The following is a 20,990-nucleotide window of genomic DNA, read 5'->3' on the forward strand; positions in this document are numbered from 1 at the left end:
ATGTGTCTGGAGTGGGTCTTGTGTGGGCAATCATGCACAGGCAGGGAGAACGGTTAAAAGTCCGGGCATATGCCTTAGGCTCTGAAGCGATATCCTGGGAGAGAACAGTGGTGGAAATTTAGTCAGAGAAGTAGTGGCAAATTTCAAACCTCAATGTAATCCTGCTGATGAGAAGTTTTCATTAAATACTTGATATACCACACACCCCAAGCCAATAAATGTTTGACTCTCTCTGGTATTTATCATGATTGAGAGCATAATTAACAGGAAGGCAATATTATGCTGAAGATACTCTAAAGAATCACATGCAGTTGCATCCTATGGATAGAAGGTAAAGGAGAAGACTGCATCAGCACCTGTAAATCAAAATAGCTAAAAATAAGAGTAAATACTATGAAGCATGTTGTAAATGCCACTTATCCAATTAAGCTATGATCAGATCCTGATAAATTCTCATTATGAATTCATAAGATAACAGCCATGTTTCAAAAGGGTATTCACCCCAGGCGACCTTGCCTAATAGAGAAACATCAAAAGTTATGTTAATGAATTGAATTCCATAATGTTAGCGGCATTTTTGTAACTTGTCTGGTCTTGATCAAAGCTGAAGCATGTGGCTTTACTTCAGTTGAGGATGCTGAGGAGAGTGGAGAAAGTAACAGAGAATCAAGAATCTATCAAACTCTGCTTTAAATATACCCAGTGACTTGGCCTCCACAACCATTTGTGGGAATTAATTCCTTTAGAACAGAGGTGACGGTGAATCTGTGGAGTTTTGTATTAAGACCATAAGATATAGGAACAGAATTATGCCATTTGTCCCATCATAGTATCCAGGACGTTTTCAAGGAGCAGTGCCTCAAAAAAGTAGCATCCATCATTAAGTACCCCCACAACCCAGATCATGCCCTCTTCTCACTGATACCATCAGGGAGGAGGTACAGAAGCTTGAAGGCACACACTCAGTGATTCAGGAACAGTTTTGTCCCCTCTGCTATCTGATTTCTGAATGGACATTGAACCCATGAACACTACCTCACTACTCTTTATTTCTGTTTTTGCACTATTTATTTAATTTAATTATTTTATATATATATATATATATATATATATATATTTGCTGTAATTTAGTTTTTTCTATATTACCATGTATTGCATTGTACTGCTGCCGGAAAGTTAACAAATTTCACAACATATGCCATTAATATTAAAACTGATTCTGACTCTGATTCAAGTCTGCTCCACCATTTCATCATGGGCTGATCCATTTTCCCTCTTAGTCCCAATCTCCTGCCTTCTCCCCCTATCTCTTCTGAGGCTGAGCCCTGGTCCTAGATTCCCGCACTATAGGAAACATCCTCTCAACGTTCACTCTATCCAGACTATCCAGTATTTGGTGGGTGTCACAGTGTGTCCAGAACAAGGGCTTCACAGTTTTAAAATAATGGGTTGGCTATTCAGGACAGAGGTTCTTCGCCAGAACTGAAATTCTCTATCCAAGAGGACCATAGAGACTCAGTTGTTGAGTATATTCAAAAATTGGTGGAGGAAGGGGGTAAAGTGGTGGATATGTGAAATATTTTTCAATGCTCTTATTGGTATCAGATAGTGCAGCTGGCTCCCATTTTGTTGGCTGCTTTTTGTGATGACAGATCAATGATACTCTTCTCCCTCTTCTGGATTCACAAACTTTGTTACCAACGAAAAGGCTTCAAAACTCCAGATAACTACCTTTGACCTCCTGGCAATAAATTGGCATTTGCATGGAATGGTTAACATTAACAAGCATCCCCTACAATGTCACTTAAGTGCTCAGGAGCCTGTATAAGAGGTGGTTGCCATACTTATGGGTGCTTTTACCATACATTGGTGAGCTGCCAGTGTAATTGTACAGGAACCATTCTGTAGATCCAGTAACTGGAATTTTGTTTCAGTCTGATGAAAAAAATTTGCTCATGTTTTGCAGTGGCTAGAAAGAATGTTGCCTCTCGATTGAAGGATGCCAACTGTGGTCCCCGCTTTCAAGAAAAACCTGGTAATTACAGATCTGAGGGTGTAACATTAGTAGTAGGGAAATTATTGGAAAAACTTCTGAGGTACAGGATTAATGATCTCTTGGAAAGGCTGGGACTGAACATAAATAACCAGCATGGTTTTGTAGAAGCAGAGTTACCGACATTATTTAAAAAATTTCTCGATCAGGGGTTCCCAAGCTTTTTAATGTCATGGACTGATACTATTAAGCAAGGGGTCCATGGATCCCAGATTGGAAACCCCTGATCTAGATGAACACTTATACTGCCTTGGCATAGAAGGTTGTGGGTCAAATACTGGAAGATGGGATTAATACAGTTGGGTGCCCACTGGTTCAGTATGGATATGATGGGCCAAATGGCTAGCTTCTATGTTGTGTGACTCCTATGACTCTTGCTGCACTGGCGTCAGGATCCTTGTATGCTCACCTCACCATGCCTCCTTGTAATGATTTAAGTTGCAGTGGATATCTGTGATGGAATGAAGCTAATCCTGTTGTTTGTTCTAATGGGAGAGTGGGGCAGATAATAAACAGGGCAACTGTTTCAGTATAATATTAAGTCATGGCTGGCTTGACTAACATAGTGGTTTCCTGGGCTCTTTTTGTTGCAATTTGAGCCTTATAACATTGATGAATTATTAGAAAAGCTCGAATATCCAGGTTGATATTACTTAGTAATTCAACACATTTTAATTAGGTTTGGACTCTGCTGCACAAGGTTTTAGCGGCAGCTTTATTGAAAAGTATATTGGTTTTATATTGAGCCTGCATCTTTAAATACAGAAGAGTACAATTTGAACAGCGTGTGATATGCAGTTTGCAAAGCTGAGATTTACATAAATCTGTCACAGCCCCAAAACTGGCCCAGCTTCATCAGCACACAGATATTACAACCCGAGCCCATGCAGAAACTCTGCACAAAATTGAAGCTTGCTGCTTCCTTCCAACATAAATCTGGCGTTCCAGCAAACAGAAAGATATTTGAGAATGCTCTGTGATTATTGCTAGCTTAGCAGCTAAGTTAGGAGTTTTTGCTTTTATTGTCACAGCACCAGAGAGCAGAAGTTACAGTCGAAGCTTTTTCTTGGAATCCCTTCCTGCTGGGCTGGAGGGGTCTATGAATCCAGAGTTATCAGTTTTGTGAGTCTCATGAGCCACAGTCAAACCTCCACATGAAACACAGCCCACACAGTCAGATTCTATAAATTTTATTTTTTTAATTTTAGTATATCTGGCTTATAAATTTTGAACCCCTCTCAGGACACCTTGAAGTGAGGTAGGATGCATTGCAGCCAACTTATGCAAGCAGACTCCCACAAACATGTGATGGAGATCCAATAATTTACTTTCAACAATGATAGCGATTGGTCAAGACATGAAGGGGACTTTGGTGTCCTTCAGAATAATCCCACTGGATCTTTAGCATCCATTGGGCAGGCCCTGGATTTAATGTCCAAAAGATGCCACCTTTGGCAGGGCAGCACTCGGTCAGTAAAGGAGCATCAGCATAGATTTTGAGCTCAGGGCTTCGGACTGGGAACTGACCTCTTGCCCTATAATGCAGAGGTCTGAGTGCCTTTGCTGAGCTACTGATTCCCAAGGAAGAGGGAGATTGCGGAGTGTAAAAGAAACTGTCTAACAATGTGTTCCCCTGCATAATTCACTCCGCAGCAGCATTGCAGCCTCCGAGCCCTCGTGGATTTGAATGCTCAATTAGCAACTTTTCCTCCGTAAGGCAATATTAACTAAATTAAGAGCTGACTAAATGATAAGTGCACATCTTGTTCTGAAAATAATCTTGAAAAATCCCTTGATGGTAAATTAAGCCTTGAAACCCAGAAGACTCAGATACTCATTTGGTAATGGTCTCGAGATAGATGCTGTCTCTGTTCACTCCCTGCATTCTTTCCCAGATAGTGCAGAGAATCATCAGTCCTGATGGATGACTTGTGGAAGTCGATACTCTACTGAACCCTCCAATGGAAGTGGCACTAAAAAACTGCCCGTAAACAAAAATGCTGTGCTGCATTTGAAAGAAGTGTGCATTGAGGGCTTTAAGGCAATAGCATGGCGGAGATCGAGGAGCAGGAGAGTTTGTCGACTGAGAGGACGTGCAGCCAGATTATGGGAAGGTAGTGGAATATGGTGAGAGGGCCAGACACCATGGGGCCAGATAGATTGTGTAGGGGTTTAGATAATCAGTTCTGAAACACTTGATTGCATTTATTATTAAGCAATCACTCTCTTCTATCAGTTATTACACACAACATCTGAGACTCCAACTTGGCTGCGGTCTCTGCGCAATAAATAATGGATGCCCAGGAGTAATTATAAGGCAGCAATCTCATTGTGGAGACCAGCTTACAGCAGAATCCCCCGGAGTAAAACTGAAACAAATTTACAGTATTTGTCTCATCACCCGGCGAAGCTTCCTGCTCCCACCTCTTTGTGCTGCCTTGATTGGATTTTCTTTTGCCTTCGAACCTACCCGTATTTTCTTTGCCCCTTGTGCTCTGTGGTGCCAACACTTGAGAAACGATGGCTCTCGTTCTCTTCCAGTAGCAAGTAACTTGCTGTTGCTTGAGGCAGCTGATGACAGGAGGCAAGGGAAAGGTGTGGGGAAGAGCGGCGGATATTATACCTGACTCAGATACCCAGTAACAGCACAGTTTGAGTGTGCATTCATTGGCTGCTGAGAGGACAATGCTGAAAATAACAGAGTTGCAGATTCTTAGAATTATAGATGTTAATGATACAGAAGGTTAGACCATTAGGCTCCTTGAGTCCACGCTGGGCAGGAAAGCTTATCCGACTAACCCCATTGCCCAGCTCTCTGTACACAGTCTGATGGGTTTGCAGCCCTTTAAGTGCTCACCTAAGTTCTAGTTAAATGTAGAGAGGGTTTCTACCTCCAGCAGCATTGTAGATGGCGAGTGCCAGACCTGCATCACTCATTGAGTGGAAAAAAGGCTTTTCCTCGTTTCCCCCTAATCCTTCTGCCTACTATTTTCCCTGGTATTGGTACTGGTTTGTTGTCACATGTGCTAAGAGGCAATGAAAAGCTTCTCTTGCATACTATTCATACAGATCAAATGATTATCAGAATCAGGTTTATTATCACCAGCATGTGTAATGAAATTTGTTAACTTACACTGTGCATTGTCTTGTCTTGTCCATACTGCACCAACCGCCGCCACTGGGCTATAAACGTGCAGGAGCAGTGTGTGGTTAAGTGCCTTGCTCAAGGACACACACGCTGCCTCGGCTGAGGCTCAAACTAACGACCTTCAGATCGTCAGCCCAAAGCCTTAACCACTTGGCCATGTGCCAACACTGAGTAGGCATCATTGAGTAGACACCAACATCATTGAGTAGAGCAAGGTAAAACATTGACAATGCAGAATAAAGTGCAGTGCAGATTAAACAATAAAATGCAAGATCATAATGAGGCAGATTGTGAAGTCAAGAAATCCACCTTATTGTAGAAGAGGACTGCTCAATAGTCTTATAACAATGAGATAGATGCTGTCCTTGAGCTTGGTGGGATGTGCTTTCAGGCTTTTGTATCTTCTGCCTGACGGGAGAGGAGAGAAGTGGGAATGTCTGGGGTGGGTGGGGTCTTTGTCTACACTGGCTGCTTTACTGAGGCAGCAAGAAGTACAGATAGGGTCCATAGAGGGAGGTTGGTTTCTGTGATGGGCTGAGATGTGTCCTCAACTCGCTCAAGTTTCTTGTGGTCACGGGCAGAGCAGTTGCCATACCAGGCTGTTATGCATCCAGACAGAATGCTTTCTGTGGTGGATCCATAATTGGTAAGGGTCAATGTGGGCATACCAAATATTTTAGCCTCCTGAGGAAGAAGAAGTGTTGGTGAGCTTTCTTGTCTGTGACATCAGTATGGTTGGACCAGGCCGTGTCATAACCATCCTCAGCCTAGGGCGTCACTTTTCTGGGTTCAAATCCTGGCAACATCTTTCTAAGTCTCTTCACCCCTTCCAGTGCTATCACATTTTTTTCCTTAGGGCCGTGACCATAACCGCACAGTACTCAACTGCACTGTGCTCAACAACACTCCATACTGATCTAGCATGACCTCTCTTATCTTATATTTTATTTCTTGGCCAATAAAGCCAAGTATTCTGTGTGGCCTCGTGACTAACTGTCCTACTAATAGCAATCCTAGTTATCTCTGTTCCTCTTTATTTCTATCAAATTCATAGGGGTGATTCATGCAGGGAAATGCGCCTCATTCACTGCAGGTTAACCCAGCAGCAATTGGCATCTGCACATCTTGAGACACTGTGAAGGCTGGTTACCCTGTGGATTCAGGCTGTAAGTAAGATTGTGAAACACCTGATTTCCCTGGGGGAGGGGAGAACGTCAAATGCAAAAGAGTAACACATCCATACTCTGCAACTTTGGTTAATCTTTACCCGTTCAACTGAATGTGTTTCTTCCCTGCCTCCCTGAAATTATCACATTGGATAGTTATCATCCCCACTGCACTCCACAGTACCTCATGCTCCATGAATAGATCCTCTTTCATATCCATTAACCCAAGAAGGACCTAGTCAACTCTCTTGTGAAACATGCCACAGCAAAGCACACCCTGGGAAAATCCTGAAATGAGGTTTCATAATGTTGGATCCAGTCAATGTGAAAGAAAAGAAGAATATCTTGTATCTATAATATTTGTATTGTATTCACAATTTTGAATACAATATTGTATTCACAATATTCCAAAGCACCTTGCAGCTAACATACTATTAAATAATGTAGCAGATGTGGCAGCCAATTTGTGCACAGCAAACTCCCACAATTTGCAGTCTTCTAAGGACCAATAACCTATTTTTCTTTTCAATGAGAGATAAATATTGGCCAGGTCACCGAGATCTCTGGTCTTTCTCATGACAGTGCTGTAAAATGGTTTTATACCAATTGAGGGAGCAGACAGGGCTCAGTTTAACTTCCCATTTGATAGATGTCTGTTCTGATTTACACCTGGAAGTACAGCCAAACCCACAATAGACAATAGGTGCAGGAGTAGGCCATTCGGCCCTATGAGCCAGCATCACCATTCAATGTGATCATGGCTGATCATCCACAATCAGTACCCTGTTCTTGCCTTCTCCCCATATCCCTTGACTCCGCTATCTTTAAGAGCTCTATCTAACTCTTTCTAGAAAGCATCCAGAGAATTGGCCTCCACTGCCTTCTGAGGCAGAGCATTCCATAGATCCACAACTCTCTGGGTAAAAAAGTTTTTCCTCAACTCGGTTCTAAATGGCCTACCCCTTATTCTTAAACTGTGGCCTCTGGTTCTGGACTCACCCAACATCGGGAACATGTTTCCTGCCTCCAGTGTGTCCAATCCCTTAATAATCTTATACGTTTCAATCAGATCCCCTCTCAAACTTCTAAAATCCAGTGTATACATACCCAGTCGATCCAATCTTTCAACATTTGACAGTCCCGCCATCCTGGGAATTAATCTCGTGAACCTACGCTACACTCCCTCAATTGCAAGAATGTCTTTCCTCAAATTTGGAGACCAAAACTGCACACAGTACTCTAGGTGTGGTCTCACCAGGGTCCTGTACAACTGCAGAAGGACCTTTTTGCTCCTATACTCAGTCAAAGGTGTCTGTTGTCCACTGAGCTGTTGTTAACACTGTGTTTATTGTTCATAACACAGTAGAACTGAAGTGTAAGGTTGTTCTTGCATGGCATTACATACAGTATCAGAAATTTACAATGCAGTTGGAGATATTTCTCCCATTGTGTCCAGGCTAGCTATAAATGGACCCACTTTTCTTACCCTGAATTCTAGCTCTCACTCTACAAGTGCTTGTCCGGGTACATTTTAAATGCTATGAGTGATTCTACCTCCACTGTCCTTTCAGGTTCCAGACCCAAATTGATTTCAGTTGCTTAGAAAAGCATGTTTAGTTCACATTGGCACTACTGTACATAAATGCAAAACGTTTGCTTTTTGTCAGTAAATCTGATTCTCTTTAATGAGTAACTCATCAGGTTACCTCTGGAAGGACCATAAAGCTTTGGAACTCAGTCATAATGTGAGAGCTTCCTTCAACATCTCACAATTCTGCTTCTCTCCAGAAAGACCGGGCTTCAAACCGCCCTCATCTAGTGACATATAGACTCAACCTCCAATACACTTTCTTCTCCAAGAACACATCCAGTTGTCTGTTCAAACCCACTTAAGCTGCCCACTTGAACACAATTCATAGAGTCATAGAATTATACACTCAATGTCCACCTTATTAGGAACCTCCTGTACATAATAAAGTGACTACTGAGTGTATGTTTGTGGTCTTCTGTTGTAGCCTATCGTTGTGTTGTGCATTCAGAGATGCTCTTCTGCACACCACTGTTGTAACGTGTGGTTATTTGGGTTACTGTCACCTTCCTGTCAGCTTGAACCGTCTGGTCATTCTCCCTTCATCTCTCTCATTAACAAGGCGTTTTCACCCACAGAACTGCCGCTCACTGGATGTTTTTGTATTTTTCGGGCTATTCTCTGTAAATGCTAGAGACTGTTGTGCATGAAAACCCCAGGGGATTAACAGTTTCTGAGATACCCAATCTGCCCCGTCTGGCAACAACAATCATTCCACAGTCAAAATAACTTAGATCACATTTCTTCTCCATTCTGATGTTCAGTCAAAACAACAAGTGAACTTCCTGACTGTACCTGTATGATTTTATGCATTGAGTTGCTGCCACCTGATTGGCTGATTAGATATTTACTTTACTTTATTGTCACCAAACAATTGATACTAGAGCGTACAATCATCACAGTGATATTTGTTTCTACACTTGGTGCTCCCTGAAGTACAAATCGAAGTAAATATAATAAAAATTTAAATTATAAATCATAATTAGTAAATAGAAAAGGGAAAGTACGATAGTGCAAATCAGGTCCAGATATTTGGAAGGTACGGCCCAGATCCAAGTCAGGATTTGTTGGGCAGTCTTATCACAGTTGGAAAGAAGCTGTTCCCAAATCTGGCTGTATGAATCTTCATGCTCCTGAACCTTCTCCCAGAGGGAAGTGGGACAAAAAGTGTGTTGGCTGGGTGGGTCTTATTCTTGATTATCCTGGCAGCACTGCTCTGACAGTGTGTGGTGTAAAGTGAGTCCAAGGATGGAAGATTGGTTTGTGTGATGTGCTGGGCTACGTTCATGATCTTCTGCAGCTTCTTCCGGTCTTGGACAGGACAACTTCCACACCAGGTTGTGATGCACCCTAGAAGAATGCTTTCTACGGTGCACCTATAAAAATTAGTGAGGGTTTTAGGGGACAGGCCAAATTTCTTCAGCTTTCTCAGGAAGTAAAGGCACTGGTGGGCCTTCTTGGCATTTGCATTAATGAGCAGGTTACATGTGTACCTAATAAAGTGGCTACTGAGTGTATAGTACGGAACCAGGCCCTTTGGCCAACTAAGGTGCCTACCTGAGCCAGTCTCATTTTCCTGTGTATGACCCGTATCACTCTAAACTCTTCCTTATCTCTGGACCTGTCCAAATGTCTTTTAAACATTGTAATTGTACCAGCCTCCGCCACCCTGTGTGTGGAAAAACCTGCCCTTCAGTTTCCCTTTCAATCTTTCCCCGTTCACCTTAAACCTATGCCCTTCAGTTTTAGACGACCCTTTCTTGGGAAAAAGACTGGGATGGTTTTCTGAACCAACATGTCGAGGAACCAACTAGAGAGCAGGCCATTCTAGATTGGGTATTGAGCAATGAGGAAGGGTTAGTTAGCAATCTTGTTGTGCGAGGCCCATTGGGTAAGAGTGACCATAATATGGTGGAATTCTTCATTAAGATGGAGAGTGACATAGTTAATTCAGAAACAAAGGTTCTGAACTTAAAGAAGGGTAACTTTGAAGATATGAGACGTGAATTAGCTAAGATAGACTGGCAAATGATACTTAAAGGGTTGACGGTGGATATGCAATGGCAAGCATTTAAAGATCGCATGGATGAACTACAACAATTGTTCATCCCAGTTTTGCAAAAGAATAAACCAGGGAAGGTAGTGCACCCCTGGCTGACAAGGGAAATTAGGGATAGTATCAAGTCCAAAGAAGAAACATATAAATTAGCAAAAAAAAGTGGCACACCTGAGGACTGGGAGAAATTCAGAGACCAGCAGAGGAGGACAAAGGGCTTAATTAGGAAAAGGAAAAAAAAGATTATGAGAGAAAGCTGGCAGGGAACATAAAAACAGACTGTAAAAGCTTTTATAGATACGTGAAAAGAAAAAGATTGGTCAAGACAAATGTGGGTCCTTTACAGTCAGAAACAGGTGAATTGATCGTAGGGAACAAAGACATGGCAGACCAATTGAATAAATACTTTGGTTCTGTCTTCACTAAGGAGGACATAAATAATCTTCCAGAAATAGTAAGGGACCGAGGGTCTAGTGAGATGGAGGAACTGAGGGAAATACATGTTAATAGGGAAGTGGTGTTAGGTAAATTGAATGGATTAAAGGCAGATAAATCCCCAGGGCCAGATGGTCTGCATCCCAGAGTGGTTAAGGAAGTAGCCCAAGAAATAGTGGATGCATTAGTAATAATTTTTCAAAACTCCTTAGATTCTGGATTAGTTCCTGAGGATTGGAGAGTGGCTAATGTAACCCCACTTTTTAAAAAAGGAGGGAGAGAGAAACCGGGGAATTATAAACCGGTTAGACTGACATCGGTGGTGGGGAAAATGCTAGAGTCGGTTATCAAAGATGTGATAACAGCACATTTGGAAAGAGGTGAAATCATCGGACAAAGTCAGCATGGATTTGTGAAAGGAAAATCATGTCTGATGAATCTTATAGAATTTTTTGAAGATGTAACTAGTAGAGTGGATAGGGGAGAGACAGTGGATGTGGTGTATTTAGATTTTCAAAAGGCTTTTGACAAGGTCCCACACAGGAGATTAGTGTGCAAACTTAAAGCACACGGTATTGGGAGTATGGTATTGATGTGGATAGAGAATTGGTTGGCAGACAGGAAGCAGAGAGTGGGAGTAAACGGGACCTTTTCAGAATGGCAGGCAGTGACTAGTGGGGTACCGCAAGGCTCAGTGCTGGGACCCCAGTTGTTTACAATATATATTAATGTTTTAGACGAGGGAATTAAATGCAGCATCTCCAAGTTTGCGGATGACATGAAGCTGGGCAGCGGTGTTAGCTGTGAGGAGGATGCTAAGAGGATGCAGGGTGACTTGGTAGGTTAGGTGAGTGGGCAAATTCATGGCAGATGCAATTTAATGTGGATAAATGTGAGATTATCCACTTTGGTTGCAAGAACAGGAAAACAGATTATTATCTGAACGGTGGCCGATTAGGAAAAGGGGAGATGCAACGAGACCTGGGTGTCATTGTACACCAGTCATTGAAGGTGGGCATGTAGGTACAGCAGGTGGTGAAAAAGGCAAATGGTATGTTGGCATTCATAGCAAAAGGATTTGAGTACAGGAGCAGGGAAGTTCTACTACAGTTGTACAAGGCCTTGGTGAGACCGCACCTAGAATATTGTGTGCAGTTTTGGTCCCCTAATCTGAGGAAAGACATTCTTGCCATAGAGTACAGAGAAGGTTCACCAGATTGATTCTTGGGATGGCAGGACTTTCATATGAAGAAAGACTGGATCGACTAGGCTTATACTCACTGGAATTTAGAAGATTGAGGGGGGATCTTATTGAAACGTATAAAATTCTAAAGGGATTGGACAGGCTAGATGCAGGAAGATTGTTTCCGATGTTGGGAAGTCCAGAAGGAGGGGTCACAGTTTAAGGATAAAGGGGAAGCCTTTTAGGACCGAGATGAGGAAAAACTTCTTCACGCAGAGAGTGGTGAATCTGTGGAATTCTCTGCCACAGGAAACAGTTGAGGCCAGTTCATTGGCTATATTTAAGAGGAAGTTAGATATGGCCCTTGTGGCTAAAGGGATCAGGGGGTATGGGGAGAAAGCAGGTACAGGGTTCTGAGTTGGATGATCAGCCATGATCATACTGAATGGCGGTGCAGGCTCGAAGGGCCGAATGGCCTACTCCTGCACCCATTTTCAATGTTTCTGTGAATACAGGATAAATACAGAGAAAGTGGTAGGGCAATAATATTGCTAAAAGTTTATTGTGTGATATTGAGAGTGACCAGTCTCCAGAAGGCAGATGAACACTGAAAGCTCCAGAGTCCTGCCATTGTCAAAACTAGTTATTGTACTATTCCCATAGCAGCTGTCCTTGTAGTCTATCTCAGACAGTGACAGGCAGACAGACCAACATTCAGAGACTGCTGCTTTTGAAATAAATCCATGCTGAATTGCTTTCTGCCTCGTGTTGCAGACTCTTGGTCATAAGGAAAATAGTGGTGACCACTGCCTCACTTAACCACAATCACTGAATGCAGGAGCCAGAAGATCTGCTAGAACTGTTTGGATCCACTGAACTGAGGTAGTGGTTGCTCAGATCTGGAGCCCAATTCCAAAATTTTCAAAGAAATTAAGGACATTAAAAGAAAATCAAAATGCACAATTACAAATGCATGGCAGCTGGAAACAAACATATGCAAGTGATGGGCAGTTCTTCCATCAAGTCTGCCCCGTAACATGAAGGTTAGAGCACAGTAGTTAAATGCTTCTTCCCCGCCTCATCGATATGCCCCCTCGAACTTTCCAATTTAAGCAAATTTTTTGAGAGGCAAAGTAACAAAAGGAAAACTTGGTGACGGTGAGGAAAGAAGCACACTGAGAAAGTCCTCTCCAGTCCACTCAGATGATCAGAACCAATCCTCAAGATCACTTGCATCACGTTTCATCTACCAAGCCTCAGACCTTCTGTCGACTGTCATTTAAGCCCAGAAAAGACCATAAACAGATAAGATGGTATTTTGTTTTGGGGGTCATGTGATGCACCAGTGAGTAACATTGTTCTGTGGCTGATGGACTAGCTTCCCATGAAGTGTTTGGAGTGTGTGATAGCCATGTGAGATCACCTCCCTTAATCTGGCTTGACTGCAAAAATCCCCTTGAAAAGCCACCCATACGCACTGTCTGGACTCTCTGCATTGGCATCCTGACTGAGGTGTCATAGAGTCATAAAGAAGTACAGCACAGAAACAGGCCTTTTGGCTCATCTAATCCATGCTGAACCATTTAAATTACCTACTCCCATCGATCTGCACCACGACCATAACTCTCCATACCCCTACCATCCATGTCCCTGTCCAAACTTCTCTTAAATGTCAAAATCAAGCTTGCATGAACCACTTGCGCTGGCAGCTCATTCCATGCTCTCACAGCCCTCTGAGTGAAGAAGCTTCCCCTCATGTTCACCTTAAACTTTTCACCTTTCACCCTCAACCCATGACCTCTAGTTGTAGTCCCACCCAACCACAGTGGAAAAAGCAACACACACAACATGCTGGTGGAACGCAGCAGGCCAGGCAGCATCTATAGGGAGAAGCGCTGTCGACGTTTCAGGCCGAGACCCTTCATCAGGACTAACTGATGCTGCCTGGCCTGCTGTGTTCCACCAGCATTTTGTGTATGTTATTTGGATTTCCAGCATCTGCAGATTTCCTTGTGTTTGCAGAGGAAACAACCCAACTGCCTTTGCAGAAAGTTGGAAATAACTTTAACTTTATACAAGTCTTTTCCTGCCACACTTTGCTACGTGTGTAAACTGAAACAAAACTATAGGCAGGTAGTTCGTCCTGATGAATGGTTCCAGCCTGAAATGTTGACAGTGTTTCTCCCTATAGATGCTGCCTGGCCTGCTGCGTTCCACCAGCATTTTGTGTGTGTTGTTTGAATTTCCAGCATCTTCAGATTTCCTCGTGTTTGCCTCAGTGGAAAAAGCCTGCTTGCACTTACCCTATCTATACCCCTCATAATTTTGTGTACCTCCATCAAATGCCAGGGAGAGTCCTGTGCTGAAGAGTTGAGCTTTCAGAGACAGAGGGACTGAGACTGGCCAAAACAAAATGTTTGTGCTTCGTATTGAAACTTTTCAAAGATGCAATTCTCTCCCCTTTAATGAAAGTGGTAACCTAAGAAGCTCACTGTTGATCTGTGTCTGAATTCTGTTTATCTGCCTTGATTCCATACTCCACTCTATGCTTGTCTATCAAATTCAGTATTAAAATTTTCAATTAACCACCAGCTGATGTTGTTTTTTGGGGCACCATGGGAAAATTCTGGATTCCCAACACTGAGTGTGTGAAGAAGTGCCTCCAAGCATTACTGAATGGACTGGCTCTAATTTTAAAATTAATGCTCCTTCTTTTGAACTTCCACTGTAGAAGAGTTATTTGTAGTTAATCATATTACGTGGGGTTGGCACTCAAGACTGACATGGAGTCTATTCGGAGGAATCTGCTTCGCTAGAGCACACTATGGATTAACCTGGAAGAGTACAAGAAAGACAGGAAGGATAGATCAGAATATTGCCTACTTATCAAAATGAGGGTTTTTTTGGGTTTAATATTAAAAGCAACATGAGCAGCAAATTAGTAGTGTTTAAAATATGTAAATGGACAGAAAACAGCAGGAGGACAAGGATATCAGTGTATGTGTGAAAGCTGCTGTCTGGCTGCACAGAAGTGCCAGTCGCAGAGACATGAAAGAATATTGCAAACTCCTGGATGACAAAGAAACAAAGCTCCTGCTGCAGAGAGAGAGAGAGAGAGAAAGAAACGTGGATAAGAAAAAACATTGTACAGGTATGGACAAGAAAGAAAACCCTGTTCTCAGAGAACAGTGAGAATATCACAAGCTCACACACAGACAAGGATTTTTGTAAACTCCTCAGAAGAAAGACCATCGAGGGCATGGAGGAGAAAGAACGTTGCAAAACTGTGAATGAGAGTGTACAGCATAAACTGTTGGTCCACAGGTCACTGAGATAGAAGAATGTCCCAAGCTCATAGCCAAAAGAGAATGTCAGAACCTCATAGATAAAAGAACATCCGAAAGTCCGAGGACGAAAAGAATTTAGCAGGGTTGTGTAAAAGGGAAGAATGTAGTACTTTTCAGATAATAAACAACATTGTATGCTTCAACATGAGAAAGAACAGATGGCATCACAAACACAAAGGTATCCAGTGAGATGACAAATGTCAAAGCTGAACGTCCACTGACATGGGTTGATGTGAGAGGTTGGAAAGCAAAGCCTTTTCTGGGTGCAGTTGATGGAGAATCACTCCCAAACCACTTTGCATGCTTTGGCATGCTGTCTGTCCCAACAAGCACTTCATTCATTTACATCTTATGCAGGGATGTAAGGGATGCTTTGTGATTTTTATCATTTCACTCAACAATCATTGCATTCAGCTAAAAATACTGTAAATCAATTTGACAGATTGATATGACAGGAAAATCAATTGCTTATGTTTCTTTTGCCAATTTTTCTAACCAAGAAAGTTTCTAACAAGCCTCCTGGAATAGAATATCTGTGTTTCTTCACTAGTTAAAGGATTGTTCATAAAATACTGTTCTCAGAAATCAAAACTCATTAATTAGTTCTAATTCTCTGAGTGTTGAAAGAGGCTGTGTGTAAGGTGTGGGTTACACTGCCGACTTTGACCCTCTTGTTCATAGTTGCATCTGGTACTGAGAAACCAGGGATCCAATGTTTGAGAACCACTCAGTAAGAGGAATCAAGTGGAGCTTATACAAATGCATGACATGGTAAGAAGTATGAATTAAAAAAAAGCTGTCTCCAAGGATGATTGACTTAGCATTGGCGAGCACTTCCAAACTATTCTGTAATGCTTTGCATTTCCCGAAATACAGAGAAAAGACAGGTCGTCCTGTTATTGGCACCATCCAACCAAACAAATACTTGCATTTCATTCCACGGGCAGGAATGTAAACTTAGAGATGTAGGCAGGATGGATGTTCTGAAGTTCTACATTGTGCTTTGAGAGGACTTGCTCTCTGAGTGGAAATGATGGAGGAGAGTCAGTGATGGAACAGATTCCATTTAATATCAAAGAAATGTATACAATATACATCCTGAAATTCTTTTCCTTCATAGACATCCACAAAAACAGAAGAGTGCCCCAAAGAATGAATGATGGTAAAAACATTAGAACCCCAAAGCCCACCTACTCCCCCCGCCACGCACAAGCAGCATCAAGGCAACAACCCTCCCCACCCACTTCAGCAAAAATTCATCAGCACCGTCCACCCACCAAGTAAGCAGTAGCAAAGCCCCCAAGAAAGACCATGATCTGCAGTGCAACAAAAACTAATCGTTCACCCAACAATTCATCATACCAGTCTCTCTCTCTTTCCCTAATAAAGGGAAAAAAGAGGTGTCCCTTTTCACAGCGAAAGGGGAGACATAACAAAACAATTCGCTGACTTACGAGTCTGTCATGCCGTTTTTTTTTCTGAGTTCTGTGCACTGAGAATGTGAGTTTCAAGCATAAAGGTAAAATTTCAAAATTTGCAGTTGGCATCTAACTTGGAGAGCTGGTGAACACAACCGATCTGCCTTCCAAACTCACCAGCTCTACCAGCTATGAGGCCAGGGGCAGCAAAAACATGAGAGCACCAGCAATTGGAAGTTGCCCTCCAAGTCACACAACACCCTGACTTGGAAATATATCACTGACCCTTTGCTGTCACTTGGTCAAAATCCTGGAACTCTCCCTGTCACCATTGTGGATATACCCACCCCTTGTTGTTGATGGTGTTAAGTGCCATCAAGTTGTCATTGACTCATTACGACCCTATGGATAGTTGCCCTAAATGATTTTCGATCTTCGCAAAGGTGGCTCATTGTTGATAATGTTGCGCTCATAGCTGTCCTTATTGTGTCCTTCCATCTGATTGGTGGTCTTCCTCTCTTCTGTTGTCCTTCCACCTTGCTGAGCATAATATCCTTTTCCAGGGAGCTGTTCCTTCGCATGAATAGCCCAAAGTACAATAGGTGGAGTCTTGTTATTTGAGCCTCCAGAGAGAGACTTGGTTTGATCTCATTGAGGACCAATTCATTTGTTCTGAGAGGTCCACGAAATGTGTGTATTTTTCTCCAGCATCACGGTTCAAAGACATCGATATACTTCCTATCCTTCTTCACCATCCAACTATCGCATCCATATAATGTAATTGAGAACACCATCACCTGCAGAAGTCGAATCTTTGTATGTAAAGAAAGTTTCCCGTTCCCAAGGATCTTCTCTAAATCCTTCATGGTTGCTCTCCCAAGTGCAATTCTTCATTGGATTTCTCGATTGCACACCACTTTGGTGTTAATCTTTGATCCAAGTAAATTGAAACTGTCAACCACTTCAATTTCCTCTCTAGTGAGATTGAAGTTGGTTGTGCTGCCAGTCGTCACAATTTTAGTCTTCCTCAGGGTGAAGAGGTAAACCCACCTTGAGGCTATGTACCTTGAAGCTGGTTCACAGTTGCTTCAAGTCTTCCTTGTTTTCAGCCAGTATTGTCTTGTCATCAGCATAATGAAGGTTATTGATGAGTCTGCCGCCAATTCTCACCCCTCAATTCTCCTCGTGTACTCCTGCTTCTCTGAAGGTTTGTTCAGCATACAAATTAAACAGGCAGAAGGTGAGAATACAGCCTTATTGTACCCCTTTATGGATGCTGAACCATTCTGTTTCTCCTTGCTCCATTTGAGCTACTGCTTCTTGATTTATGTAAAGATTGCTTATAAGGACAATCAAATGGTCCGGTACGGCCATGTGTCTTAAGGGGTGTACACACACACTAAGGACTGTTTTTACTTGCTGTTATATTTTAGAGGTTAATCTTAGACAACAAATATTATGTCCACACCTCCCCCCTTACCACCATTCAGGGCCCCAGACAGTCCTTCCAGGTGAGGCAACACTTCACCTGCAAGTCTGCTGGAGTGGTCTATTGCATCCGGTGCTCCCGGTGTGGCCTCCTCTACATCGGCGAGACCCGATGCAGATTGGGGGACCACTTCGTCGAGCACCTACGCTCCGTCCATCACAATAGACAGGATCTCCCGATTGCCACTCACTTCAACTCTGCCTCTCATTCCCATTTGGATATGTCCATACATGGCCTCCTCTACTGCCATGATGGGGCCAAACTCAGGTTGGAGGAGCAACACCTCATCTATCATCTGGGTAGCCATCAGCCTGGTGGTATGAACATTGAATTCTCCAATTTCCGGTAATTCCCTCCCCCTCCCCCCCCCCTTTCCCTATCCCAGGTCCCTCTCTGCCCCCTCCCCTTTCAACTTTCTGCTTCTTTATCTCTACAGTTCTTTCATGCTTATCCCCTCCCCTCCCCCCCTTTATCTTTCCTCTGATTGGTTTTCCACCTGGTGCCTCTAGGCCCTACCCCCTCCCCATCTCTATTACTGGGCTTCGGCCCTCTCTTCCCCCACCCCCATTCCTGATTAAGGGTCTCAGCCCGAAATGTTGGCTACTCTTTTCTCACGGATGCTACCTGACCTGCTGAGTTCTTCCAGTGTTGTGTACGTATTCAATATTATGTCTGGTTATACCATATCCCTGACCATTTGGAGTTGTGAGTGACAAAGCTCAACGAGAAAGGGGAAATCTTTTTTTGTGTGGAATTGAGCAGGAAACCCATTTCTAAGGGCTGCAACAGTTTAGGGTTTTCCTGATTTTACCTCTCTCTCCTGAATCTTAGGTCATATATTCTGGCATGGTGGCTGTGTGTTTTCAAACCACTGTGACAGGATCCCAGTGAACTACCAGTTCATGAGTGGCTAAAGAAATTAGATCTGTCTTCTTTGGAGTTCAGGAGAATGGGGTGATTTTATCAAATCTTACAAGATCCTTGGGGGGCAGGACAGAATAGATATTGAGGTGTTTCTCCAAATAGGAGAATCCAGAATGAGAGCACGTATTTACAGGATTAGTGGAGGATGGGGTCATTTCAAACTGAGGTGCATGAGAATTTGTTTCCCAGAGGAGCGTGAATATCTGGAATCCTGTCTCCCAAACAGTAGTGGAAACTGGATCACTTGGGGGGGAGTGGTATTTAAAGAGGAAGTAGACATTTTTGAAAGATAAGGGAATTGAGAGCTGTGGGGGGAGAGGGAGGGGACTGACACAGAAAAAGTGATGTAGCCTGGGGCTGGTCAGCCATGATCACATTAAATGTGGCAAACTTCATTAAGTATTTTCTTCAGCGGTTTGATCGAAGGACGACTGTGCAAGCATGTGGACATCAGCGAGTTAGATCAGGGTGGAGAGTTGAAAATGGAGACAGCTTTATAGAATGTGTGTTGGAGAAGAGGGAGACAGAGTAGAAGGGCCTTGACTCAATGGGGCTTTGGCGATAACGGGTCGAGGCGAGGTAGGTTACCTGTGAAGAACAGAAACAGGAAGTATGTCTGTGAGGCCAGTGTTCTGTACTGGGTGTCAGATGTGGGAAGGCTGGGGGAATCCCAGCCTCCCAGAAGGCCACATCTGCACCAGGTGCGTCGAGCTGCAGCTCCTTTGGGACCACATTAGGAAACTGTAGCTGCAGCTCGATGACCTTCATCTGGTCAGGGAAAGTGAGTAGGTGATAGATAGGAGCTATAGGCAAGTAGTCACACCAGGGCCTCGGGAGACTGATAAGTGAGTAACAGTCTGGAGAGGGAAGGGCAGTTGTCAGATACTAGAGAGTACCCCAGTGGCTGTCCCCCTTAACAATAAGTACTCCTGTTTGAGTACTGGGTAGGGAAAGGAAGAAGGCAGCAGTGATAGGGAACTCTATAGTTAAGAGGTCAGACAGGAGATTCTGTGGACGCAGGAAAGAAACACAGATGGTAGTTTGCCTCCCAGATGCCAGGGTCTGGGATGTTTCTGATCGCATCCACGATATCCTGCAGTGGGAGGGAGAACAGCCAGAGGTACATTTTGGTATCAACGACATAAGTAGGAAAAGGGAAGAGACTACAGACCACAGAAAACAGACTACAGGGAGTTAGGAAGGAAGTTGAGAAGCATGACCTCAAAGGTAGCAATCTCAGGATTACTGCCTGTGCCACGTGACAGTGAGTACAGGAATAGAGTGAGGTGGAAGATAAATGAGAGGCTGAGGGATTGGAGCATGGGGCAGGGATTCAGATTTCTGGATCATTGGGACCTGTTTTGGGACAGGCGTGACCTGTACAAAAAGAAGGGTTTCACTTGAATCCGAGGGGGACCAATATCCTGGCAGGGAGGTTTGCTACGGCTATTGGGGAGAGTTTGAACTAGAATTGCTGGGGGGGTGGGGGAACTGAACTGGAGGAAGGTGCAGTTGGCTCACAAATAGAGAAAGCTTGGAGACAGTGAGAGAGGGAGGATAGGCAGATGACAGAGAAGAGATGTGCTCAGACCGATGGTTTGAGATGTGTCTATTTTAATGCAAGAAGTATCATAAACAAAGCAGATGAGCATAGAGCGTGGATCAGTACTTGGAGCTATGATGTGATGGCCATTACAGAGACTTGGATGGCTCAGGGACAGGAATGGTTACTTCGAGTGCCAGACTTTAGATGTTTCAGAAAGGTCAGGGAGGGAGGCAAAAAAGGTGGGGGCATGGCATTGTTGATCAGGGATAGTGTCACGGCTCCAGAAAAGGAGGAACTCATGGAGGGATTGTCTACTGAGTCTTAGTGGGTGGAAGTTAGAAACAGGAAGGGGTCAATAACGCCACTGGGTGTTTTTTTATAGACCACCCAAAAGTAACAGGGACATTGAGGACCAGATAAGGAGACGGATTCTGGAAAGGTGTAATAATAACAGGGTTGTCATGGTGGGAGCTTTTAATTTCCCAAATATTGATTGGCATCTCCCTAGAGTGAGGGGTTTAGGGTTGTCATGGTGAGAGCTTTTAATTTCCCAAATATTGATTGGCATCTCCCTAGAGCGAGGGGTTTAGATGGGGTGGAGTTTGTTAGGTGTGTTCAGGAAGGGTTCTTGACACAA

The 20,990-nt window shown here is 43.3% G+C and overlaps 1 protein-coding gene across 1 annotated transcript in view; it reads left to right on the forward strand.

Annotated features, from left to right (window-relative positions):
• Positions 1-20,990, forward strand: part of asic1b (acid-sensing (proton-gated) ion channel 1b) — an 878,352-nt gene that overhangs the window by 558,444 nt on the left and 298,918 nt on the right. The gene's annotated exons all lie outside the window — the stretch shown is intronic.

Source organism: Hypanus sabinus, chromosome X1 (genome assembly GCF_030144855.1).
Source record: "Hypanus sabinus isolate sHypSab1 chromosome X1, sHypSab1.hap1, whole genome shotgun sequence".
Lineage (NCBI taxonomy): Eukaryota > Metazoa > Chordata > Chondrichthyes > Myliobatiformes > Dasyatidae > Hypanus > Hypanus sabinus.